General features: G+C 42.8%; 1 protein-coding gene across 4 annotated transcripts in view; it reads left to right on the forward strand.

Annotated features, from left to right (window-relative positions):
* Positions 1 to 27853, forward strand: part of DISC1 (DISC1 scaffold protein) — a 337450-nt gene that overhangs the window by 298606 nt on the left and 10991 nt on the right. For 2 of the 4 annotated variants that reach the window (XM_074316477.1, XM_074316478.1), the window contains exon 14: positions 857 to 2814. The exons of 1 other annotated variant lie outside the window; for it this stretch is intronic. The gene's annotated coding sequence lies outside the window, so the exon portion shown is untranslated. Of the gene's footprint in view, positions 1 to 856; positions 2815 to 27853 lie in introns of those variants that run through there. One more of the 4 variants, XR_012490698.1, reaches the window with a different exon arrangement.

Genomic DNA, 27853 nt, shown 5'->3' on the forward strand with positions numbered 1-27853 from the left:
TCTCCTGAAGCTCCATCAGGACATTCCAAAATTCTCCAACAAGAGCAGGAAGGGAACAGGAGGTGTGAACGGATCAGGAGGCATGTATAAACTTTGGAGCCACTCCTGTTTTCCTCCTGAATCAGTTTCCCTCACTGCCTGTCAGGACATGGCCATGGGAACCTTCAGTGCAGTAGTACTAAGTGTGACAGCGTGGTACGCAGTGTGACAGTGTGGTACTCAGTGAGACAGTGCAGTACTCGGTAAGGCAGTGCAGTACTCAGTTAGGTAATATAGTACTCAGTATGGCAGTGTAGTACTCAGTAAGACAGTGCAGTGTACTACTCAGTCAGGCCGTGTAGTACTCAGTAAGTCTGTGCTTTATTACTCAATAATGTGGGGCCCTGCAGGCCTCTCCCTGTGGAGGCAGCTGTAAATCAGGCTGAGTTCCATCAGGCAGCACCCCCTACACGCATGGCAGAAGGCAGCCTCTGAGAGATGCTCCACACACACACAGTGGTCCTGTCTGCTATGCCACCATTTCCGCTTGCAGAGCCACAGTGCCCATTAGGATTAGTGTGTGAGACAGCTTACAGTAAAGAACCCCACTTGATTTTGTCTAACCCCAAACTTCCCAAGTTTAACGGATCATGGATTCTTTTTCATTTGAATCCTATTAATACCCCCCACTTTAGTGCTGTACAGCAATGCCTTCTCTGGGAAGCCGTGGTCCACGCACTGATTTACACCATTTATATATGTGTCTGAGACCAAAACTCAGACTTTTGCAGAGTGTTGAGCTTAATAACTACTGGCCACAGTTTGGTAAGTTTAATTGATTAATTGTTTTTTGTGCACTTCTATTTTCATTTGATAGTTACAGGAATTGTAATGCTCCTGCCTTCATGAGGATCCATGGACACAAGACAATTTCTGTCATTTCTGGAAGTCGTGCTGTCATTTCTGGAAGTCGTACTGTCATTTTCAGAAATCATGCTGTCATTTCTGGAAGTTGCGCTATCATTTCCGGAAGGCGGCTGGTGCTTTGCTAAACCTTCCATGGTGGGTAGCACGTCTGTCCTCAGTGAAGGAGATGCCCTTAGAGCCATTGGTTGGCCAGGGTCCAGGAAACAAAGCAAAAGCTCAACATGTGAATTTGCTGATTGTGTTTCCTACAGTTTTTTCTTGAGCATTTTAAAAAATATTCTACACATTTTAATAAGTGAAATTGATTTGTTCCAGGAATTCTTGGTTTTCCAATGATGGGCCAAATTCCTGAATTGTTTATAATTACATCTAAAAATTATGTACCAGTCACATGGCACTTGGAATCCTTGAATTAATTCCAGTGAAACAAAACTCGGGGAGAGTCAGGATTCACCATATTGCCAGTAAGAAATCCTTATTTTGACATGCCTTGTTAAAAATACCCCAGACAAGGCATCTTAATAGTCATTAACTCAAGTGTTTTGCATTACTTAGAAACCATCATGATTTATTTGAAAATTTTGGAGGCTAATGACCACTCTATGCATGTCCCAAATAAGGGTTCTTCAGTACTCCCAGTGGGCAGTGCATGCTTTTCCTTGAGACGCTGACCACATTTAAGTATTGGAGCAGGTGAATGATACTTTAATCCTTTGCTGCAACTCACCTCTCATCTATGCTGGTCTCAGTCAGCTGGAAGCCAGCTAATGGCCTGGGTGTTTCCTGTGGCCACAGAGCCTTCTCAGGACAAGGCCCCTCTCTTCAGCCACTGTGACCCTGGAAGATCCATGATCATGTATCCCAACCCAGTTTTTGTCAGGGCAACATAAAAAGAAGTTAGTGCTCGAATTTAAAAGCAACAAGAAAACAATAATAACTGAAAGTGATGACCTAGAGTCTGATATCACTGTGACATGGTGAGAGAATAAAGGTTATATACCACTGCCCACCAGCTGGAATGCTGGCATTCCATCAGCCTCCCATTTATTTTCCACCAGCCTAAATTAGGGCTTGTTCTCAGTCAGAACAGCCCTATTTCCTTCCAACTTCCTGACATTTCAAGATCAAAATGACCGTTTTCCAAACCACTGGTATGTAAGACTGGAAATGTTTCTTCCTCTGCAGTGAGGCTGGTCTCCCCACCCCAGGAACATTCAATGACTCACCGGTATGCACCAGGACTGTCCTAAGACCTTACAGTCATTGTCTCCTTTAACTCCCATGTCAGCCACAGGAGGTGGATGTGTCAATGATGAAACTGAGCCTTAGGAGACCAGTAAGATTTCCCCAGGACACAGAGCTGGTCGGTGGGGGAGTGAGAGTAACAGAGACAGGTGGGCCGCTCTGAACTGCTGCTCTTCCTAAAGTGCCTTCCGAGTCTTTCTGGAACTGTGAGCAGGGAACTTGTTTGTTCACTTAAGAATTCATGGTCACCTTGGGAGCCCTGCCTGGAGAGTCAGAGAAACTGAGCCTGGGAACCACAGCTTCCCACCCCCCAGGGGGGCCCCACTTCTCTACAGACAAAAAGTCTAGGCTCACACAGGAGTCAGCAAAACTACCCACCCACCACCGTCCCAACTATTCAATCCCCATCCTCTGCAAAAGCCAGGAACAATCACGTACTGACTGACACTGGACACATTTTCTTGAAAATCCCCATCCAATTGGTGTTTTTCGGAAAGCGTTCGAGAAAGCAACGTGCACTCATTAGTCAATGCCTTCTTGTATAAGCGATTTAATACTTTTATTTTTAATATCCTCACCTGACCTAATCTTTTTTGTCATGTAATTTATTGCTTCATGAAGTTGACTTTTTGTTACATGAAATTAAAACTAATATCCAAGTCATGGTGCACCTCTAACTTTTTTTTGTCCTCTGGAATGTGGATGACAGAAGAAAATTTATCAAGTTTATTCATGTCATCTTTTTGTTACAGGATGATTAATTGTACAGTCACTTACATCACACAAAACATTTCTAATAAAGCAATGCTTTAAAATGATGTATGTGTTTACTTTCAGATATTAACTAATCAGAAAACAATGGAATTTTCTATTCAAGGTTATGAAATCTAAGGACAACCAATCACGAAGAGCCAACTAGGCTTTAAGCCATAACCGATCAGTCATTTCCTTGCTTTCCATCCATCTTTTCTCTATAAAAGTCTCTCTCCAGCTCCTATCAGAAATGATCCTAACTACTTCCGGTTTGACACTGCCCCATTTGAATTGATTTTTGCTCAAATAAATAAACTCTTAAAATGTTTTATATGCCTCAGTTTGCTTTTTAAAAGTACCATTGTTTGTAAGAGCAAAAATGGGAAACAACCTAAATTTTCATCAATAGTGAACTGTTTAAATAAATATGGTACAGCGACACTATGGAAAGCTTTGAAGTTGCTGAAATACTTTCCATATGCATGTGCTTGAATCTGTAGAGCTATGACTGGACAGGGACCCAGGAGACAGGGAAAAGGGATGGCAAAGAGACTTATTTTTCCCAGTACTCTTCTTTTAAAAATTTTGTACTAAGTGCTAATATTTACTTATTCAAGAAATAAAATGAATTAATTTCTTTAAGAAAAAAACGTAATCAAGGAGACTGGGTTTGGGTCCTCGGGGAGAGCAGGGCACAGAGGTTTCCTTGATACTGATGGTGCCCCATTAGCACCCACTCTGTGCCCAGCATGGCGCCAGGTACCTATGGTGCTTGACAACTATGGCATGCTATGATCTAATGGTTTGAAGGAACGTAATTACCATTTTAGTGTAGTTATTATTTTAAGAACAAAAGATAAATTTTGTTTTCACATTTTCTTGAACAACTATGTCTGGTGGTTTAGTATCCAAAATTCTGCTTTGTCTGGGATCCCAGTTCTCCTCCTACTTAGGGAGTTCGGTAAAGCCTCCTTCCTTTGAAGTCTAACCAAAGAGACCCCTGGGCTGGCTCTATGGGCAGAGTGGGGAGTGGGGGAAAGGAGTCACACCTGTTCACCATTGTCCCTTAGGCGCTACTTACGCAATCGGTGTTTTATTCAATTAAGTAGGCTTTTGAATGTCCACATCACACACATTTTCACACTGTAGACAGGAAGTCATGACAGATGGCAGTATAAAGGGCAATTTGGAAAACAGTTTTACCTCCCCTCATTATTCCTAGAACACGAAAGAATTTCTTGGCATTACCACTCCCTTTTCCAAGTGTTTGGAAAGTGCCTATTTGAAACAAAGCTCCTCTCCATCACACAGATATGATCGCTTCCCATTGTCTATTCATTTACTTAAAAAACATTGAACTCCTAATATAAAATTGTTCTTCCTATAGGTGGATGAATTTATGGGTACAGAGGTGAAAAACTTAGTAAAAATCATCTGGCAGATAATGAAAATGCTGAGCTCTCTTGGTTTTAAATTTACATGATAAATTCTTAGACTATATCCACATGCTCATATACACACAGACACATGCAGACACACACATGGACACAAAAGAGCAGTTCAGCTAATGCTGACCAACAAGTTATTTACTATTTTGTATTTCCTATATGATTTTTATGTGTAAGAATGACACTTAAAAGAAACTTTAAAAAGACTCATGTATAACCCACTATTTTCACTTTCCCTGTCTTTGGTCATACAGAAACATAAACTGTAGCCAGCATGTTTTTTTATTCTGCGAGTTATGTTTAATATTGTGGTATTATATTTTCCATTTTGTGACATAATCACTATAATCATTGTGTTTACTGCTGCATAATATTCTATCAGTTGATCTACCATAACTTAGAGATTCCTCTATAATTGGGCATTAAATCTGTCCAATATTGTGCTGTTATAGATAAAGCTATAATGACATCTCCATGCATACAGCTTTTTCTTTCCTTTGAATGATGTCTCTAGGAGGAATTCCCAGGAGTGAGGCTACTAGAACAGAAGGTATGGCAGATTGCACAGATGAAATGGCATTCCTCCACTGGGGGAGTTCCTCACCAGGTATCGATTGGTCTCATTAATTCTGTGGTGTTCCCCTCGTCGTGAACGTATGCACAGTAACTACAGTGGACAAATCATGGCTGAACAATTCCTACAGTTGCAATGAGAATGGCGCCTCTGCTACCACGTCTCACTGCTGCCCATCGGCAGTGCTCCGGTTGGTTTATGCCCACGCTGTTTTTGTCTCCAGATAAAAAGTGTGGGGTCATGCAAGAATCCAGGACTTAAAGACCAAAGATCTGGACCAACTTTGTTTTCCCCTTGCCAGCTGTGTGACTTCAGGCTGACGACTTGTCTTCTTGGTCCTTCAACACCTGCAAAATGAGGTTGACAATAATAAAGCCTACCTTTCAGGATTGTGGGAAAACTCAAAGGAGTCAATGTGTACAGAAGATTAAAAAAAATAAAGCAGCAGATACAGGCATCTAAAAATGAGGACCGTGTTATAGGAGTATAGGGAGTGAACAGAATCATTGTAAAGGGGAGTGTAACCCTGTCAGGACCACTGTGCCACCCCCAAGAGAATAACTCCTGGGACGCATTTGGCAATTCCGGTTGCAGCTGTTGTTGTTAGTAAAACACAAAAAAAGTGTTTCAATTTGTGGCTTAGTCCACCCTCTTCCCCCTACTTTCCTGGTGGTCTCAGGCATTCAGGAGAATATGAAAGGTGGAATTAGAAAGTGCTTTAGATAACTTCCATTTAATCCACTCAGCCAGCATAGCTGAGAAGTAAATACTCATAAGCACCATAAACATCCTCCCCAACATGCAGACTTGCACAGCAACCTGAGCTTGGCTTGGGATGACCATGGCCAAAGCGTCCTCTCCACGGCCTGTCCCACACCCATTTCACACCCTTAGCCCCTAAGCAAGCGGGAATGCAGATTTCAGACTCCTGTGGGTTATCCCAGCTTTTGGTTTCCTTCCCAAAAGTGCTTTTGACATTTTCTAAATTGAAATATATTTGACATACATTATGTAGATTTAAGGTGTGCATGTTAATTTGATGCGTTTATAGAATGCAATATGATCGCCATTGCAGCGATAACTAGCACTGTCATGTAACATACAACCTTCTTTTACGGTTGGGATCATTGAGTTCTAGTCTCTTGGCAAGTTTGATGATTATGTACATCCTTGTCTGTATTCACTGGACTGTGCACTAGGTCTCTAGGACTGACTACTCCTGGCAGGCCTTCCCACGCCAGTCCCTGTGACTGGCCATTCTTTTACCTCCATCCAACTTCAGTGACCTATTTTCCTATTTTTTACCAACACTTCCCACTTGGGACTTTTATTGTTTAGATCTCTCTTTCTTCATTTTTTGCATTTCCTCTTTAGAGGAGAAAGCGAAAGTGGCAGTTCCCAATTACTTGAGCCCTCCAGGGTGAACGCATGGTGCTTCTAAAGCACCCTCTTCATTCCCTAACACTGACGCAAGGCACTGACTTGGCATTTATTTCCATGTTCAGTGGGGGCTCCAACTTTCAGCAGGAAACTCACATCTGTCACAAGCGCAAAGCCAGGGACACTGGGAGCCGAGACTTTGCTGCCCTGTGCTTCAGTACATAGCAACCCCAGCCACAGTCTTTCTTCACTGGGATGGTGGCATCTGGTGCTTTGTGCCACTTGTCACCCAGAGAGTTCCTTCTTTACAAATAGGATGAGTAGGAACTCCTCGACAGAGGAGCATGAGAATTGAAGAGAAGTTGAAATAAATGCCGTGGGCAAAGATGCTTGTGGAGGGATCAGGAGGGTGTTTTTAAAAAAAAACAAAGATAATGAGAAAACAATACACTCTTACAAAATATAGGAGATAATAAGAGAATAATCACGAGGCCAGAGGGAGGCAAATGACATGTTGCAACCCATGAAAAAAAGAAAAGGAAAGGAAAAAGACCTTTGTTCAATAGCACGTCCCACACAATGCACAGAGAGTTATGTCTGATTTATTACTTTTCACACAAGGACAGTCTGAAGCACAGAGGCCATGCGCCAGGTGGTGTCTTGCCAGGTAGGGTTTTGACATTTAGGGGCAGGCATAGAAAAGTGTTTCTTCCAGGCTTGCGGCAATTCCCAGGCAATTACCAGGAAGACGAACTTTGAGGGCACTTAGTAAAGGATTCTGGATATTTTCTGTGCGGAAGGTCCCGAGTCCTTTCATGTAACGAGACAGGTGAGCCACAGGTATGTCTCAGCTGTGAGGGATAGTCTCAGCTCGTCTACAAAGTCTCAGTAAAATTGTTTATTTGGTGTATTTGGTGGTCCGGTGCCACTTTCATGTGTCTGTCTCACTGGCAAGCAGTAGGCCACGGGGCAGGCAGTGGTGGCATCAGGCCTGGTCCCTGCCCCCAGATTCCATGCGACACTCCGAGCCTGAAGGCAGGCAGGGTGCAGGCCGGTGGAAGGATTGACCTAAAGCAAATGTTCTTGGGGGCTATATTAGAGTAGCCACATGGGAAATTAAAAGTGACTCAGTCGGGGAAGGTGGGAGCTTACACTGAATAATTTACTCACCCACCCCACCCCATTTTCCCTTTGTCACGCTTGTTAAACTTCTGTTTTGTTAAATTATCTACTCATTTTTTGTAGTTGTGGCAAATCTGAAATCCTAGCCACTAAGAAGATTGCTAATCTCTTTCAACCTGCCGAATTCCTATTTTTCACTTTGTTATGCATCAAGAGAATTTAACTCACTCTACTACGTATGATGAAGTTTTTCTTCAATCATGGAGATCTCTCTCTCCTCTAGAGGAAGTAAGGGATTTTCTTGAACTATTGCAAGACTTCCCAAATTAGGAAAATCATTTATAAAAGCACACAGAACGAAAGACGTTATTCCCCAGATATTTCCCCATGTCAACCAAACGGGCTGGGGTATGCTTTGTTTTGAACGATGGTGGAAAGTTGAATAGAACTGTCATCACGGACATGTTTCATATGCTTGTAACAAATGGTTATGTGCATGGAGAGGATGAAATGTCCATTGATGCCCATGCAACTACCAGAGAACTATGAGACTTGACCATGGAATCATCTGTGATGTTTTACAAGGACTCGATATTACAAGAGATTTCTGCATCATTGCACCCTCACACCATTCGCTCTGTAACCCTGTGGTGTGGTTTCTGTTCCCACCATGTTACTAAAACTCCTCTGGCGCATGAGCTGCCAAATCCAACAGTGTTTTTTGTGCCCTCATTCTGCTCTACATTCTTTTTTGTTTTGTTTTCAGTTTTCTTTTTTATTATTGTTATTAGTTTCAGTTATACAAAACAATGTAATAGTTAGACATTTATACCCCTCACAAAGTGATAACCCCCCTCCCCCAATCTATTACCCCTCTGACATCACATACAGTAACTATATTTCCACTGTCTCTATTCCTTATGCTGTACTCCACTTCTTGTGAATATATATATATATATATATACATATACATATATATATACACACATATATATATAAAATTATAGTTGACATTCATTATTATTCAGCTTCAGCTTCAGGTGTACAGTGCAGTGATCAAGCATCTACTCTGTCCCTGAAGAGGTCTCCCTAATAAGACAAGTATCCATTGCATACCCTATAAAATCTTTACAACATTATTGATTATATTCCACAAACTGTCTTTCGTATCCCCGTGGCAATCTTGTGGTTACCGATTGTAACCCCCTCACCCCTTTCTAATCCCCTCACCTTCTCTTCATCCCCATCCTCCCCATCTAGCAACCCTCAAGAAACTATAGTACATTTATATAATGGAGTATTACTAGGCCATAAAGAAGAATGAAATCTTACCATTTGCAATGATATGGATGGACCTAGAGAACATTATGCTACGTGAGATAAGTCAGATGGAGAAAGACAAATACCATATGATCTTACTTATATGTGGACTCTAAAGAATAGAATAAATGAACAATCTAATTAGGAACAGTCTCAGAAGTATAGAGGAAAATCTACTGTACATTCTGGTAGCAATATCCAGTGTTAAAATGAGCCTCCTCCTTGCTGAACCTCCCTTTTCCCTTGGGTTGCATGACGCTACATTCCCCAATGGTCTTATCCTACATCAGTCTTTCTGCATGACTGTTCTTTCTTGTGCTTAAAAGATAGCTATCCCAAGGCTCTGTCCTCAGATCTCCTTTCTTGCTGGGCTGTTTCATCTGTTCCAATAATATTAATGTCATCTTTACATTGATGGCTCCCAACAGTATAAGCATGACACTATTTATTGAGCACCCTCTATATGGTAAGTACTGGGTTACGCCCCAAATTCAAACTTGTGTACGGTCAGTACCCTCAAATAATTCCCTGGTTTTGGCCTTTATTCTGAGCTTCAGATTCTGCTGGGCATTTCTATCACTACATTAAGGTATCTCAAACTCAACTTGTCTAAAACCAACTTCGTTTTTTTTCCTTCTAAAAATCTGTCTGTCATTCAGCTGTTCTTTATCCCAGTTCTTGGCACTTGCATCTTCCAAGTAGCAATGCTTGGAACCCTCACAATTACCTTCACTCCAACGGATAACAACCAATATATCAAAACTTAGCCAAGTCCAACATCAGTGAGGTGGGATGGATACTCCTCTCATTAGGGGCACTTGAGTCCTATAGAGGGGGGCACTAAGTACAGCAAAGGGGGGAGTAAATATTTGGAAAATATGGAATAACCTACCACAGTAGCATATGAAGGAAGAAGAGGAGGGGGAAGGAAACAAGCCACCCAAAGAACCAACATAATAACAGCAAAACTGAAAAGTAAAATGCATTTTTCAAGAGACATTAAAAAGGAAATAGAAATAGATCCGTCAATGCATTAGATTCATGAAAAGATTAAAAGGAAAGATTCTATATAGTTAAAGTCTGCTCAGATTAATCAACTATACTCAAATCTACAAAACTCAATAATTTATATTCTTGATTGCTCAAGGGGCAGGCTGAAATTATCCAAGAGCCACTAGAAGTAATCTTGAGAAAATTATAAAAGACTAGCACATAAAGGGAGAAAAATATTGTTACGTTATCATTTAATTCATTTCCTTTTTATTTATTTTAGTGTTATGTATTCATTCACATAGTAGAACCATTCTTAATCTTTGTTCCCAGAAAAATATATGACATGGAATAGTTCCAAGAATACATAATAATACATTATGACCGAGTGGGACTTATTCCAGGAATGTAAGGATTGCTAAATATCTTTAACTCCATTAATGTAATTCAACATATTACTAGATCTGAGGGAAAAAATTAATATGGCCTTCTCCATAAATGCTGTAAAAGCATTTGACAAAATTCACACACATTTATGATTAAAAACTCTGAAAAAATAGAAGTAAACACTTCCTAAACATAAAGGCAAAGAGGTATCTCAGAAATTGAAGAGTCTTTATACACCGAAATAGGGTACACAGAAATTAATAGAATCAAATAGATACCAATTAGGAGATATAATGAAAACAAAAAGCTTCATTTACAATAAGAAGACATATATAAAATATTTAGGTATATTTTAACAAGAAATATCTAAGACTTATGTGAGGAAAACTTGGAAACATTCCTGAAAGACAGGAAGATAGAATTAAACAATTGGAAAAGCATACTGTGTTCTTGGATGGAAAGACTTGATATCACTGGAACTGTGGGAGTGGAGACCAGCTCTGCCAAGTAGTGATGTGAGAGGACACGTTTTTCTTTACCAAAGTCCCGTGATTTCACCTGTGCAGGTGTAAGTGTAGGGATAATGAATGGGAATGGAAGCTAAAAGTTATCCAGCACATATGACTATTCCAGGAGACTAAGAGAGACGATTTTTATCAGGTGCCCCCTGTATTGAAATCTGTCCTTTTTCCTTTCCTTAGAGTCACTTTCCTCTATCTTAACTAATCACAATTACATCCTTCTTTTAGAAAAACCCCACCACCTTCTCACAGGATTAGGAAGCTCCTGCCTTCCACCCTTGGCAACAATGCAATCTGCTCCCAAGTTCTGCACTATTCAGTGAAGATACTGCCATGAGAGGTGAGTAGGGATGGCGAGACGTTCAGGGAAATACTTGGGCTTTGTCACTTCAAGTTCCGCACTGCCTCCGGATGAGGTCTCGCTCATGTGCTGTGAGGTGTACGTCTCATTCTTCCTGTGACCCTCCAGTGGCCATCTACTGGACAAAACACACAGACTTGCATGTCAGAGTCCACAATTTAAATCCACAGTGAGGAAGGGAAGCATTTTCTGCAATGCTACGTCATCTGCAAAAGTTCCCTTGCCCACAATGGAGATGACGCTCATGCGGAGGAATATCAGTTCTGCCTTGTTCATCCTTTGCTTCCAGCCTCTGCCAACAGTCTCCTCATGCACAAGGAGCAGTGCCCACACAGTGCCTTTCCTAACCACAGAGCCAGCTACGCTTAGTGACCAATCTTGGGCCACACAGAGGTTGGGCCAAATTTTGCAATGACCTTGAGCTGGATTAACTCTTGGCAGGATATAGTTCCCCAATTGTCTCTGTAAATGACAATAACCAGCCGAAAGAGCCTTTCCTCCTGGGGCTGGCAATGAAGATAGACGGTATGGGGGGGTAAGGAAAAGAGGTGACTTCTGGTCCGCGTTACGACCACCCAGCCTGAGCTGCCCAGTCCTGACTAGCTGGGTCCCTCTCTGGGGTGACAGCCTGACGCTGTGTGAGTTGTTCATGAACGTTTGTTCACAACCTGAGCAGTGGATGAAGGACGTCCTCTTTCAGCTCCTTTGCATGATCCTCGTGGGCGGCTTCCATCCACCATATGTTCCCCTGAAAGTGCGTAGCTGAGCAGCTTGTCCTGGGGCTCGGTGCAGACGCATCTCAGAAGTAGAGTGCCGGGGAGGACAGAAGTGCCGTTTCCGGATGCACCAAATTAACCTCTTGAGCTCAGCATTTGCAGGGAACATGCTCCCAAGGAAGGAAAACAGATGAGTCCCGGGGGATTTTAAATAATCTAGGGCCTTGGATGGAAATGGAGGAGGTCACGGAGAAAGCCGGCAGAAGGGGCTGAAGGAAGGCAGTGGGCCAGGGACAGGAGCAGGCAGAGGGACACTTAGAATCTTGGCCAGTAGAGGTCATCTGTCCCAACCCCACTCGTGACCACTCATCACCAGGAAACACAAATTATTAATATGATTTACAACTGATGGTCACAACTGATTAATTTACACCTGAAGTTCGCTGCCTTTAATGTTATAAAACTGTCTCTTATTTTTCATATATAGAGTTAGTGTTTATTTTGCACCTAATATGAGTCAGGAATTATCACACTTAATTCACAAGGTCACACTAAGGGGTTATTACGTTATTAATTCACAAGGTCACACTAAGGATATAAGGTTGAGCGAAGCTGAAACATAATACACCGTATTCAAGATGACATACCTAGTAGGTGGCAGACCTGACCTCTCTACCAAGGTCAATGTTGACAGCCTGAACGCTAAACCACCTCCACATTGAGGGTCTGCCCTGCCTGCTTTCCAGATTCCAAGTCCATTCTGATCTGAGCTCTTCCTTATCGGCTCAGAGATACCAGGCGCTTCACAATCCTGGTCTTGGTCCTCAGTTTTTGTCTTTGTCTGTCAGTGATCTGGTGCTCAACACTTTATTCTACTGGGTCACCAGACTAGTGACCAGGAAGCTAAGGTCTGAAGAGAATGGACTTCCTGGTACTGAGGTGAATAACATTCCCTTTGCTCTAACAGGATGGCAAGCTCCCAGGTCAACTCCCCCAGAAGCAGTTGCTGAGCTAAGGATTTGAATGCAAGTGGTTTATTTGGGAGGTGACTCCAGGAAACACGTGTAGGGGTGGGGAGGTGCAAGACGAGAAAGGAATCCTGTCAAGGGTCCACTGATGAGCGGGTGGCAGAGTGGGCCACGGACACTCACCCTGCTGGCCCACTCTGGAAGAGAGAGTGTAGCGACCTCAGAACACTCCCTTCGTGGGGCGCAGAATTTGGAGACGTATGTCCTCCAGCTCTCATCTGCCAGAGGCATTTGCTCTCCAGCACTCAGCCCCCCACTGCGCAGACCAGGAGGAAGTGCTGGGGCAGAGATCCCAGGTGCTTAGAGCAGGGAAGGGGAGCTCCATGGGGCGGAGGGGCGGGCACAGCAGTGTCTGCATGAGGCCCCTTAGGCTGCCTCTCCAGAACCACCCAACCATCACAGCCCTCCTCTCCTGAGCCTAGACAAGAATTCAGAATCCTTCTCAGAATCACTTCTCCAGGAAGTGGCTTCCCAGTAATTCAAGTGGGCCCCCAATCACCAGCACCTAGTGCTGGAGAGATCCAAATACCATATCTGCTCCTCCGTGTAACCTTTGAAGACTTCCGTTTCATTGTGGCTGCAGGAGGAGGTGGGTCAGATGGCCTCTAATGTCACCCGCGGTAGTTTTCTGTGTCTATGTGATCATATATGTCCACAAATGTGACTCTAATTGCATTAGCTTTCTTGGAAGTTTTTCTACAAACTTTGGAGTCAACTAAACACTCCAAAGTCCTTTCCATAGAGATTACTATTACTGGTTTCTTATGTCGTGTACCAGTGTATTTGATGTTTGGAACCCAATAGCATTTCCTACTGATTCCTTTTAAATTTTATCATGTTAGTTTTGGGGGCCATCATTTTAGCTTTAAAAAAGCTTTTTCAGTACAATTCCGTTATCCAAGAAATGAACCACCCTCTTTCCCTCGCCCCAGGTTTGGGAGCTGCAGATTTCATAATCTGGCTGTTTTTGCCTTCACAGAAGATGCTAGAAATGGTTAACAGGGTGGTGCTGAGGACAAAATCCTTTACTGCAGACCTCCCTTCATATGGCACGTGATTCATTACTAACAGGAGGTAGAGTCCTGCAACCTGTGGTCACTGGGGCATCCAGGGATACTTGGGGATACTTGGGTTCATGATGCAGTCTGGGTTCCCCGCCACTGGAACCCAGCTAATGGGGAAGCTCACAGCAAGGAGCCTGGGCACTTTCCCCATCAGGACAACCCATTGACCTTGGTCAAATGCTTCCAGTTCTTTTCCCTAATGCATTGTCACAGCCAGAATGGAAGTGACAGCCTGTCCCCAGTGGTCCTGGCTGCAGCTGGTGTGCAGCCCGGATCAGGTGTCACTTTATGATTGCTACTGCAGTTCCGAAAGCACCTTCGTCCCCATCTCTGGTTTGGCATGTCCTTCCCGGCTTCTCCTTCAGCATTTTCCTGCGGCAGCATCTGCTCTGAGCTATTCTGACTCTCCCTCCTGAGAGCTAGCCAGCTGTCCATGGCAGGTGAGTCTTTGGGATGACACTGGGCCCGAAAGTTTTACATGTGTATCTGTGAGTCTGTGTGTGCTTGAGTGTGTTTGTGGAAGGGGATGGAGATAAAGAGGAGGGTGTAAGGTGACTCCAGCTGGGCTGGTTTGCGTGAAGCATGTTTGTGCACAGTCGGCAAATTTCCAACCAGTGGCATTCACGCCAGTCCTTGAAGGAAGTGGGACTGGCCCCTGCCGCCTGCCCCGTTCTGGGCAGTTGTGCGATGCAGTACTCTTGGTCCCTCTTCTGATGTTAGTGACACCCTCCAGACTGCCCTGCATTTCCTTGTACGTTCTGAAATGCTGTTTCATCCTCAGCAGCCTTTAAGGGAAGGTATGAGGCTGCAATGGATTGTGGGAGAAGCAGCAGAAGGAGGAGAGATCATGGGTCTGATGTTCATTTCAGGACAGAGTCTACTCTTTAGGTAGCATTTGTGAGCCAAGGCCTCAGACACCTACGAGGCAAGGGATACCCCTTGCCTAATCTGTAGACGTACGCTGTTCATCAACATGCATCATTTATGAAAGAACAAAGAAAGTGCTTTGAGAATTTTAAAGCTTTGTAAAACACATAAGGTATGCTTGGTGTGATCTGTAATGCTTTTATGTACCCTTGTGCATATTTCATGTACATTTACACATGCATGCGCACACACATGCTCACATGTGCACATGCACACACACGATCACATGTGCACATGCACACACTCATGCACACACGCTCACATGTGCACACACACACACATGCACACACACATGCACACACTCACGTGTGCACGTGCACACACATGCACACACATGCACACACGCTCACATGCGCACACACACTCACATGTGCACGTGCACACACATACACACATGCATGCATACATGCACTCACACATGCACTCACATACACATGCGCTCACATTACACATGCACGCGTGCGCACACAGTCACATTTTCCTCACTTCACACCTGCTGTCCTGGCCCTGAAGGACACAATCAAATGGCCTGTTATCATATATAAGTAATGTTAGCAGAGCAGCAAAGAAGGGTAGGAAAGCACCCAGTGTCTGCATGGGCTGCTCAGAATCTCTTCTCATAGGCTCTCAGTTCTATTCCCTTACCTGTCCCAGCACCCACACTGTGTGAGGGACATCTCTGCACCCGGGCACCCACTCTAGAATGCACATCCTCTGGCTGGCTGCCCCTCCCCTAGCGAAACAACAGTGATAGATATGACCATGTGCTCATCCAGGAAGACCAGGCTGCTACACACAGTTTTGTTCTTCCTGGGGAATGCAACCTGTGCTTTGTATCCATTTATGTGCAGTTCCTCCAAATTCTTTCAATTCTCTCAAACCTGCCTGACATGGAAGGGAACCGTCCTTTTCCTGCCCAGCGGCACGGGCTGGCAGTGCTCACTGTCACAAGTGGTTACTTTAAATATGAAGAAGGTAAGAGTGGCCCTGACCAATGGCAGTGCCCGCAGCCAGCACCAGAACGCATCTGCCAGCTGTTCCCAGGCCCAGCTTGTCGCTTCTCCTGGCAGGAACTCCCCAACTTTGGACAATGTGTTTACGAATCGAGGGCTCTCTGGCATCTCTTAATTCATTTGATCCTCACAGCACCTTCGTAAAGTCTGTAAGGCAAGGGCTTTACTATTCTCACTTTAGAGGTGATATTGTGTTTCCTGGCACCCTGACCATGTCCAGAATACTTTTTAAATTCCTATAAATTATTAAGAAAAAGATAACCAATAAAAACTAGTCCAAAAACATTAGTGGATACTTCACAAAAGATGACACCATGACATCAAACAGCTCAACATCCTTGTTCGTTGAGGAAATAGAAAATAAAACCATAACATATTACAACACCCCTGATTCCCACCCGCATCCTTGAATGGCTAGAAAAAGGTGGCGGGAACACCAAGTATAGAATATAGAACAATAAGGACTCTCACACTCTGGTGAGCATAGCTAAGCAGATCATGTATTCTATCCTAGATGTATACCAGCAGGAATGAGTTTATATATACATTGAAAGGCACGCATGACAATGTTTATAGCAGTATTATTTTTAATATCTCAAAATTGCCATGAAAATAAATGAATTACTGTTCTATGCAACAACTTGGAGGAATTTCACAAACATAATGTTGACTGAAATAAGTCACTGGCAAAATCATATACATATATGATTCTATGTACAGGCGTCCCCCTTATCCACGAGGGATGTGTTCCAAGACTCCAGTGGGTGCCTGAAACCATGCACAACACCAAACCACTTTCTTCAGCTCTGAGAAATGTGACAGCAGCTTTTTCATCAGCAGACACTATCTCTGTAGCCATTTTGATTATTTTTCAGTCCAAACCTGTTCATGAATCTATGGAACCATCCCTCACTTGCAGCAAATGGCTTGGTGTCACTCGTTTCAGGGGGTCCTTTGCTGCAGGCTTCGTATGGGCTCAGTGCTTTCTGACACAACACATTGATTGGAGCACATTCTCTGTTCATGTCTTCCACCCACACTTTAATGCCTGTTTCATTTTAACTAAGCATTTATCATGCACTGTGCTCATAACTTTTGCAGTTTAAGGTGTGACAGCAAAAGTAGGATGAATTTCTTTTCCTTTCTTCATAATTTCATGGGTAGAAGACTCGTTCTTACTGAAGTTCTTAGCACCCTGAGCATACGATTTTGTTTCTCTCCTTAAGCCGAGAACTTGCACCTTTTCACTTCAAGGAAACACTTCACAGCTTCCGCATTGCCCTCCTCACTCCTCTTGTGCTTTGGGGCCGTCATTAAGTAAAATAAGGGCGACTTGAGCACAAGTACTGCGACAGTCCTTCTGCGCACCTAGAGCCACTGCATGACCAATAGGTGGGGACCCACTGGACAAACGAATGATACAGTCCTGGCAGGACAGAGCAGAATGGCTTGAGATTTCACCAGGATACTCAGAACAATTTAAAACTTTTGAGTTGCTTATTTCTGGAATTTTCCATCTAATATTTTCAGACCACAGCTGACCACGGGTAACTGAAACCGCAGAAAGTGCAACTGTGGATTAGGGGTGGGCAGTACTGTATATAAAGTTCAAAAATAGTCCCCCCTTATCTGTGCTATTAAAAGGTGGAATATAAGTTGCTGTTAAGCAGAAGTGAATAACTGCGCACTTACAATTTGTGCACCTTTCTGCATCAATGTTTTACTTCAATTAAAATTAAAATCTTATTTAAAAATAAGCTATGAATTTACGAGCAATCAGCAGAAGCTCTTAATAATCTAACAAATCAAGAGTGCTGTCTGTTTCCTTGAAGATTTTTTTCAATTGCTTCTATGCCTAGAATGTTAACCCTGAATATTAGATTATTTGATACTATTTTCTTCTAGCTTTCTATTTCAATATTTATATCAAATCTTCACACTAGTGTATGGTATGGTAAGAATCTAAATTGCTTTTCCCCAAAATTATTTATTTGTTATCTCCATGAAATTTATTAACAAATTGTCTCCTTACTTTTAAAAATTCTGTATACAAAAGAGGTATATATTCTGTCCCAATAAGTTATTTGTATATCCTTGTACTAGTACACTTTAATAATAATTGCGTTGTAATGTGCTTATAGCTTATTGTCCTCTGTCAATTTTTAAAAATTTCCCCCAGAATTGTCTCCATATCCTTTCATATTGATTGTTCTGATAAATTCAGAATTGCTTGTTTGTGACACAAGAAGAGAAGAGAACTCTACTAATATCACATAACCAGGTAAATTCATTTGGAGAAATTGTTATTATAATCCTTAACCTTCTCGTGCCCCTAAATGTTTTCAACATTTGCTGATGTCAGTCACCACCCCTTTGATAGAAAAGGAGTCAGGAGATCTAAATTTTAGTCCTCGTTCTCCCACTAAATACTGTGTGACATTGAGACTATCATTTTACCATAGGGATATTATATTTCTCCTTTTCTGAACTGATTTTTCATAACTTTTACTCATTTTTGGAAAGAGTGCTTTTGTTGATTTATAACATCTACTTACATGTTAAGGGTATTACTTCTTTATCTCTCTTACATACTTACAAGTCATTTTCTTAATTTGTAATTTTCCTTTAAGTTTGATATTATCATCTTGTTATTTGCCTTTATGTAGAGAGTGTTGAGTTCCCTTTTTTTAGTTTTATCAGGGTTTAATTACATATAATGACATATGATTTCTAACAAATCTGTATACAGGTTCCATCAAGATAAAAGACACTCCACCATCCCCAAAAGATCCCTTATGAAGCTTCCTAGCCAATCCCCACCCCACTGGAAGCAACCACTGTTCTGCTTATTTCACCATCGACTCGCTTTGCCTTTCCTAGAACATCAGATGTATAGAATCGTATATAGTTAATTCTCATTTTTTGTGGTATCTGTAAGAGGCTAGAGTAGGGTAGTTTTGTCTAAAAGTGTTCTTTCTGGATAGTTTCTCCTTTTCTTGGTCCCATGGCAAGAGCGAGCAAATTTTCTTGGGGCTCACTCCTTTCGTCTCTTCTTGTTTGGTGTTTCCACATTACTTACTTCCCCAGCACCCAGTCTGGACTATATAAGTCAAAAAGAACACCCAAGAATTCACCGCATGTCATTTCAGGGGTCCTGAGGTCTCTAGCTGATCTGTTTTCTTCTCCTCTTCATCTTTCAGTCTTCTTATGTTTTTATATATATATATAATACTCAGGTTGTTTTTCTTTTCTTTTGTTTTCTTATTTTTTTCCTGGGCTTATAGGTTGACAGTTTTTTGTTTTGTTTTGTTTTTCCTTACAGTGGAAATATCTCATTCCATTGTCTTCTGACTTGTCCCATTTCTGATGAAAAGTCAATAGTAATTCTTAATGTTTCTCAAATTTGTGTAGTATGTCCTTTTTCACTCTGGTTACTTTTAATACTTTATTTTTATCATTGGTTTTCAGCAATTTGATTATGATGTACTTTAGCGTGGATTTATTTACATTTCTCTTGTTTGAGTTTTTTGATCTTCCTGCATCTTTCATCAAAATTGGAATATAAGTAATCATCATCTCTTCAAATAGTTTTTCTCTCCCATGCCTCTCTCCTCTACTTCTGTACTCTAATTACATGTATTTTAACCTGATTACTATTACCCTAAAGTTTAATGAGGCACTATTTATTTTTTCCCAGCATTTTTTTTCAGTTTGTGCCTTAGTTTGGACAGTTTTCTTTGCCTTGAATTTAAATTAACTCTTTTTTTTTTTTTCCTTTGGTTGTGTCTAATCTGCTATTAGGTCTCTGAAGTAAATTTTTTGTTTTAAATATTGCATTACGTACTTCTAAAATTTCCGTTTTTATAGGTCCTATTTCTCTATTGAATGTTCTTATTTCTTTCCTCATTATGTTTATATTTTCATCTAACTCCTTTAGCATATTTGTAATAGTGGTTTTTTAAAATTATTTTTTTCAGTTACAGTTGACATTCAATATTATTTTGTATTACTTTCAGGTGCACAGTATAGTGGTTAGACATTGGTATAATTTATGAAGTGATTAGTCTAGTAACTACCTAGCACTATACATGGCTGTTGCAACGTTACTGACTATATTCTCTATGCTGTACTTTACATCCCCGTGACTATTTTGTAAGCACCAATTTGTACTTAATCCCTTCACCTAATTCACCCAGCTCCCCAACCCCCTCTCATCTGGTAACCATCAGTTTGTTCTCTGTATCTATGATTTTGTTTCTGTTTTGTTTGTTCATGTATTTTGTTCTTTATATTCCATATGTAAGTGAGATCACATGGTATTTGTCTTTCTCAGTGTGACTTATTTCACTTGGCATAATACCCTCTAGGTCCATCCACGTTGTCACAAATAGTAAGATTTCATTATTTTTTATGGCTGAGTAATATTACATTGTGTGTAAGTACCACTTCTTTATTCATTAGTCTATTGATGGGTAATAGTGGTTTTAAAGTACGTGTCTGTTAATTCTATCATCTCTATGTTTCAAGATAATTTTCATTATCAGATTTTTCTCCTGATTATTTTTCACAATTGTCTGTTTTTTCAACATACATATCTGGTGGATTTTTGTTATATTGTGGGTATGATGGATGCTCTGTAATTTGGTGTCTAGATTTTGTTGTCTTCCTTAATACACTGTTAACTTTTGTTCTGGAAGTCTGTTAGTTTACTTGCAGATAAGCTTCATCCTATTAATGAGTGTTTAAAAAGCTTTGTTAGGGTGGGTATAGGTTAGTTTCTTTTCTAGGGCTAGACTAGTCGTCAATGACATGGTCTTGCTGGGGTCGCTATTGAAAACTCAGAGGATTCCATGAGGTTTCTACGCTCTGGCTGAAAGTCGTGACTGTCTTCCTGCTTGTGCAAACTCTGGTGTCTTCCGGGTAGATGTTCTTCTTCCAATAATTGTCCTTCTCTAGTGGTTGTTATTTGCTAGAACTAGTGGTTTCTTGCTCTGTACATGAAAGCTTAGCATTTGGCCAAAGCTTCAGGAGTACCCTTACAGGTTTGCTGAAGTTTATTCTTTCCACTGATACCTTCTCTTCTGTACCCTGCTCTGCAAATTTGTGCTGGTTCAGTACCCCCATATTCTAATGTCTGTCTTCTCAGCTTAGTGAAGTCACTCTGCTCTGTGCGGACTTTTCTCCGTTTACTGCCATCCAGAAAAGTGCCTTCAGAGGCAAGTTGAAGTGACTGGGGGGCTCAGTTTTTTCCCCTTCTACCAAACCATACACCCGTGCTTCCTGCTGCCCAGTGTCTAAAAAACAGGCATTTCATAATATTTTTCATATATTATAAATGACAGGAGAGATAGTCTCTTTATTAGTTACAATCATTTTAGAAAAGTTTTACAGTGCCTACCAAAAGCTACAAAAACTGTTCCTCTCCTGAGCAGATAAAATATTTCTAAGAATGTGTATTAAATAAATCATCCAATATAGAAACAATATACAAACATCAAGATATTATCATAGCATTATCAATGATAGCAAATTAAAATTGGGAGCAACCCAAGTAACTAAAACACAAAAGTAGTTACATGATAGGTTAACTAGCTTAGTGAAATACTATGTGGTCTTACAACTATGATTTCACAAGCTTTGAAATCACATGAAAAATGTGTATAACGTAATATTCAACGAGGAGAGGAGTACTATTTGTACACTATGATTATAACTACAAAGGCATCTACAGATGACAAATGTCTCAAAACGTTTGCAAATTAAAGTTAGTGTGCTAAGGTGGTGGGACTTAGAAGATTTTCTCTCATTTAATTTCAAATATTTTATTAAGAGGAACAGATGTTTTCCTAAATTACTTTAAGTTGCAGAAGTTGACAAAGGGTTTAGTCATATCTGGGTTCAACACTGAAGAGATCAGGGTTCTGAAATCAAAGGGAAGAATTACAAAATTTCATTCATAAGGTAAGTCGTGGAGATTTAAGGATGAGCCATCAAAACCTACTGTGTTGACCCGAAAATAAGACCTACCCGGAAAATAAGCCGCAGTTAAGATCGTCAGCCAGACGGACGCATTTAGTAAATTATGATGATGTTCCAGAAGAAGATGACATGACTGTGATTGAATAAATGTAGGTTGTTGTACATGAAAAAATAAGACATCCCCTGAAAATATGCCCTAATGTGTCTTTTGGAGCAAAAATTAATATAAGAGCAGGTCTTATTATCGGGGAAATACTGTATAAGACACGCTCTTATTTTCGGGGATACAGGGTAGGAGCCTTTGAGAAAGACAAATCCCAGATGGAGCCCAGGTGTATGGGCTCCACGTGGTTTCGTCATGGACTAGTCACATTTGTTGTTGTGTTTATTAATTTATTTTCTTCTTATTCAGAATTCACAATGGGGAAGTAGGGGAAGGTGGAGCACATGAAAGGGAAGCTACAGAGCCTTAAAGAATATGTTGAGTTAAAGCCAGGCAGGGACTAAGAGGCAGGGTGGCTGCGACGCTCACCGAAGGTAGTGCCGCAGGGAACCCTTTCACAGGCCCATGTGATCCCAGAAAAGTGTTCAGTCATTCCTGACAGATAAGAAAGTTCACATAGCCACACCCACACATTGCTCTGTGATTTCCTCTCCACGGAAACACACCCTTCGGCATTATCAGTTTCTACAGCTTTTTAGTACCCACTGGAATTATTTAAACATTCCCTACTCTTGTTTCCAAACATGGTTTGGGAGAGCACTGTCTTTTAGCAAAGGTTGTAGGATTATGGGTAATGTTACAAAGTACCAAGAAGAAAATGGATCCTGGAGAAAATAGGCAAAATAATCAATGTAGGGATCAGCAGTAATGCACACAATCAAATTTTCTAGAGCATGAGTTAAGCAAGTTTGCAAGTGTGTATTAATGTTGGATTGAAGTAAATTGTGCTTGTATGAAGTAGCCCATTGTCACTGTTTCAGAGGTGCCTCGTTGTCTAACTAGCTATTAAGATCAGCTCAACTCAGAATCATGGGCCACCATTTCTGTGCCAAAGTGGGATGTGGGAGGGGTTAGGGGGTGGAGGGCGGAGGCTTCTCCTCCGTCTATTGGCTCTCTTACACTCTTCTCAGCAATCTTTATTCCCCACATTTCAGATTTTTATTACCCTCAGAATATGCCAATCCTGCCTCTAATTCTCTTCTAAGTATCTGATAGCAGGATAATGTCTTATAAGTACTGTGGGCGCAGAGCCCCAGAGAGTAGTTTCCAGGCTCTCAGCCTCACATGGACAGGTGCTGGCTCAGGTAGTAAATGGCCGTCAACTGTGATTGGATGGCCATCAGCTGTGGCTAGTTGGCCGTCAGCTGTAACCAGTGAGCCATTGGCCGCTAATATAACTGCTGTGGCTACGCTAGCAGAAAGAGATTGCTGCTAGAAAATGGGGGCTAGCAAGAAGATGGCGGCTGGGCTGGCAAGCGTGGATGGCAGTTTGCGGACAGTGTGGATCCAGCCTCCAGTGAGAGTATAGTGCCGCCAGCGAGAATATAGTGGTATGACTCCCCTACCTATGGCTCTGTGGGTGTTCCTTTTTGGCCTCACCATATCTTGCGTTCTTGTGTGGTGAGTGGGAGCAGAGACCCTGCAGGCCTCCCTGCACGACAGTACCTTATAAGTAATGACAAGCAGAAGACTTGCATTTTTAAATTGATTTAAATAAAGTACAAAATCAATCTTTGTTCATAATAGGAAAATTGGAAAGTATGATAAGCAAAAAGAAAAAAGATATGTAATTCAGAAGTAAATTTTAACATCTACCTAATTGGAAGACTCTTTCTAAAGCAAAAGCAGGGTCATGCTTCTGTAACTTTCTTTTTAACACTATATCCTGACTATCTTCCCATGTCAAATAACAGACATATCCGTTGTTACAATATTCAAAGCTTTCCTGGTATGTTATTGAATGGATGCAGTGTACTTCATACAACCAACAGCCTATGGTGAGTCATTAAACTGCCTCTCGTTTATCTTCTATCTGAACTACTGGATGCACAACTTTTTACCTCATCTTCTTCCTAAGTGACATTAGAGACTGAATCACTAATGCTGGGATTTGGGGCACAGTACAGGAGGGTGAGAGATGACCATTTGGGTGAGAGGTTTTTCAGTAATTTAAACCTCCCTGCACTCTTGACATCAAAAAATAGGTCCCCCAAACACCCAGTCCTCTTCCTGGGTTGTGCTCAGAGCCCCAGATGGCCCACAAAGGACAAAGGGGGCCTGGCCCAGTGGCAGGTGTGCCCGCACTGCCGTCATGGCTGCAGCTCTCCTCATCTCCCTGCCTTCTTCCACACGACCTGAGCGCGCGCTTTTGTACTTACCTTCTAATGACAGTGTGGGGACAGAGCCAAGAGTGCAGTTTCTAGGCTCTCGGCCTCACGTGGAAAGGTGCTGGCTCAGGTAATAAATGGCCATCAACTGTGATTGGATGGCCATCAGCTGTGGCTAGTTGGCTGTCAGCTGTAACCAGTGAGCCATTGGCCACTAATAGAACTGCCGTGGCTACGCTAGCAGAAAATAGGGGCTAGCCAGAAGATGGTGGCTGAGCTAGCAAGAGCGGATTGCAGTTAGGATGGTGGATTGCAGCTAGCAAGTGGGGTGGGTTGGCAGAGACAGAAGTGGACAGCAGGTTGTGGATAGTGTGGCTCCTGCTTCCTGTGTCTCCAACCTAGCCGCCAGCGAGACTATAATGGCATGACCCCCTATCTATGGTTCCGTGGGTGTTCCTTTTTGGCCTCACCATGTCCTGCGTTCTTATGCAGGGAGTGGGACCAGAGACCCCACTTGACACCCTGCATGACAGAGAGCCGCGATAGCTTTCCTAAAATGTGGCTGCACAGGTTTAAGGGGAGGGGCTTCCAGTCCTTAGAGAGGCACCGTCTCGTTGGAGTCTCTAAGAAATGCATGGAAAGATAGGCTCTTGCCTTCTTTGTGCTGGGTCCTCCACACAGAGAAGGTGTGGGGACAGAGCCAGGAGTTCAGTTTCCAGACTCTTAGCCTCACGTGGAAAGGTGCTGGCTCAGGTAGTAAATGGTCATCAACTGTGATGGGATGGCCATCAGCTGTGGCTAGTTGGCCGTCAGCTGTTACCAGTGAGCCATTGGCCTCTAATATAACTGCCGTGACTACACTAGCAGAAAGTGGGAGCTAGCAAGAAGATGGTGGTTGAGCTAGCAAGAGCGGATTGCAGCTTTCAAGTGAGACTGGTGCAGGATGACCCCTTGTTGGGGTGCTGGTGGATGTTTGCTTCCTGTGTCTCCAACCCAGCTGCCAGCGCAACTATAGTGGTATGACTCCCCTATCTATGGCTCCGTGGGTGTTCCTTTTTGGCCTGACCATATTCTGCGTTCTTATATGGGGAGCAGGACCAGAGACCCCGCAGGCCTCCCCTCACGACAGAAGGGGCAACATAACTTACCTGCCCCACCACCGAAAAGACTAGAGATGGTGAGCTGACTCATTAGATGTGAAGTGTAAATGAATGAAGGCACTGGAAGCCAGGATGCACCTGGCCTAGGCTTTTAGGAGACTGGGCTCCAGCTCTCCAAGGAGAGAGCATAGAAATAGACAGGGGTGGGTTGGGGTGGGAGGCGACCTCCTAAGAAACAGGGAAATCTCTTTTGGATGTGTTGCCCCTTTCTCTGGAGCTGTGTATCGTGGAAGGAATGAATCAGCCCATCCACCCATCCCCCATGCTGGCCCAGCGCAGCAAGTTTGTGAGTAAATTCCTTATTAACCTGTGATCTGTCCCAGGTGATGTGGTGGAAGGCTTTAAATCCAGATCCTCTGACTACAGGTCTTGTCCACACCATCACCTCTAGAATGGGAATCCCAATTCCCACCGTGCAGAGCTGGTAGAAGGACTAACAGTAACAATAACTAGTACTGACCGAGTGTCATGGAGTTCCCAGCTCCAGCTGTGTACTTTACATATGTGACCTCATCAGAACACGCTGTAATCCCATGTGTCCCCAGCTCCAGCTGTGTATTTTTCATACTTGACCTCATCAGAACATGATATAGCCCCACGAGTCCTCAGCTCCAGCTGTGTACTTTACATATGTGACCTCATCAGAACACGCTGTAATCCCATGTGTCCCCACCTCCAGCTGGGTAGTTTTCATACATGACCTCATTAGAATGTACTATAATCCCATGTCCAGCAGGTACTATGTCCAAGCCCTTGAACCAAGAGAGGCCATCAGACTTACAGAAAGTCACACAGCAGGTAGGAGGGGCAGCTGCAATTTTGCCTGACTCCCCAGTCCTTGCACTTGACCTTCACTCAGTGAGAGAAGGCACCTCATACAGGGCTACATGCATAGCGGGGCTAACAGCCCCCCTTTCTCGTCCAGTGCACTCACTGTTCAAACCCAGGCTTCAGCTCCTGACATTGGGGCCATACTTCGGATTGTCTGTTGATAACAGTGCTGGAGGGACAGGGGAAGAGAAGAAAGAAGGCTCCAGGGACCACTGCGTTCTCTCATCCTTATCACCTTTCCACAAACAATTGACTCCTCTTTGGTTAGTTTTCAAGGGGTTAGTTTTCTATCAGTTTGAAAACACAGACCCCCACCCCCACCCCTATGCCTGAATTTCCCTGTAGACGCTGGTCCTTCTCTGGCTTAGGAAACTCCAATAGCTCTCTACTGGCACTTCTCTGTTTGCGTTTGGAAGTTCTTTTCACTGAGATGCCAGTAAAATTATCCAAATTAATCTCCTTTTAGCCTGGAGCACACACCCTGTCCCCTGGCGGTCCCTGTGTCACGCATTCTCATTTCACCCCTAGGCCAGCACTGCTGGTGGAAACAAGCAGCAAGCTGTGAATGTAATTTAAAATTTTCTAACAACCACATTTAAAGAATGCAAACGAAATGAATGTAATTAACTGTAAGAATCTATTTTATTTAAACCAAGTATCTAATATATCATCTTTTCAAGATATAGTCATATAAGGTCATTAATGAGATATTGCACATTCGTTTTTTATAGTAAGTCTTTGAAACTTGGTATGTTTTTGCACTTTGGGTGTGTATCAGTTTGAACTAGGTACAGCTCAAGAGTCCGATGGCCTGTGTGGCTTGTGCATACTGTACCGTAGAGGGCAGTTCTCGGCCTCAGTTCAGGCTTAGTCCCCATGTGAAAATCTGTCCCTCTCCTCCAGCTGATTTAATCCTAACTGTTGCCAAAGGCCCAGCTCCAGCTGTGCTGGAAGGAAGCTTCTCCGATGCCCTGAGCTCATGCTCTTCTCCCCTTGACTGCGTGACAGTGCGCAGATTACCTGTCCACACATCCCCCTAGACGGCACCCTCTCTGCCCGTCACAGCCCACACTGCCTCCTTGCCCGTGCAGCCCAGCTTCCCAGCCTCACTTCTTTGAAGCTGACTCCGGCCAAGGTGCTCCTCTGGGCTAATCTTGCTGACTGCTCCCAGCGTCCCCTCACCTCATCAGCCCTCCTTCTCAACAATCTCTCTTGCCTTCCCCTACATGAAACCACATTCTCTTGGTTTTCTTCCTCCTATTCTGACCACTTCTTGGTATCATATGTGTCTTCTACTCTGCCATCCCTTATATTTGCTCCTTGGGATTCTGATGTACCCCCCCCCCCTTTACTTCTCATTCCTGAGTCTCTGCTTGGACCGTTCTGTCAGTTCTTTGCGTTTCAGCTATGATATATAAGCCAGGTGTCCCCTCATCCTAAGCAACAGCTTTAACTTCAGGTCAGAAAATACAATTGCACACTTGACATCTCCTTGGATTGATCAGTTCAACCCCAGTACACACATGCACACACGCACAGAGCAAACTGTTCTTCCGTTTGTCTTCTCTGTCTGAATATATGGCACCCACATCCACACTGTTGCTTTATGCAGAGTGCAAGAGTCCCCTGATCCCTCATGACCCGTTCCTGGTCCGTCAGCTGCTCACAAATGCTCTGTCTCAAATCCAGCCTCTTCTCTCCATCTTGGCCCAAAGCAATATGCCCCTGGACTTTTGCCTCCTGACTGCTCCCTTTGTTTCAAGTTCAAAGCCCTGACCAGCCCTCTTAATCCGGCCC

This window comes from Rhinolophus sinicus, linkage group LG12 (assembly GCF_036562045.2).
Source record: "Rhinolophus sinicus isolate RSC01 linkage group LG12, ASM3656204v1, whole genome shotgun sequence".
Classification (NCBI taxonomy): domain Eukaryota; kingdom Metazoa; phylum Chordata; class Mammalia; order Chiroptera; family Rhinolophidae; genus Rhinolophus; species Rhinolophus sinicus.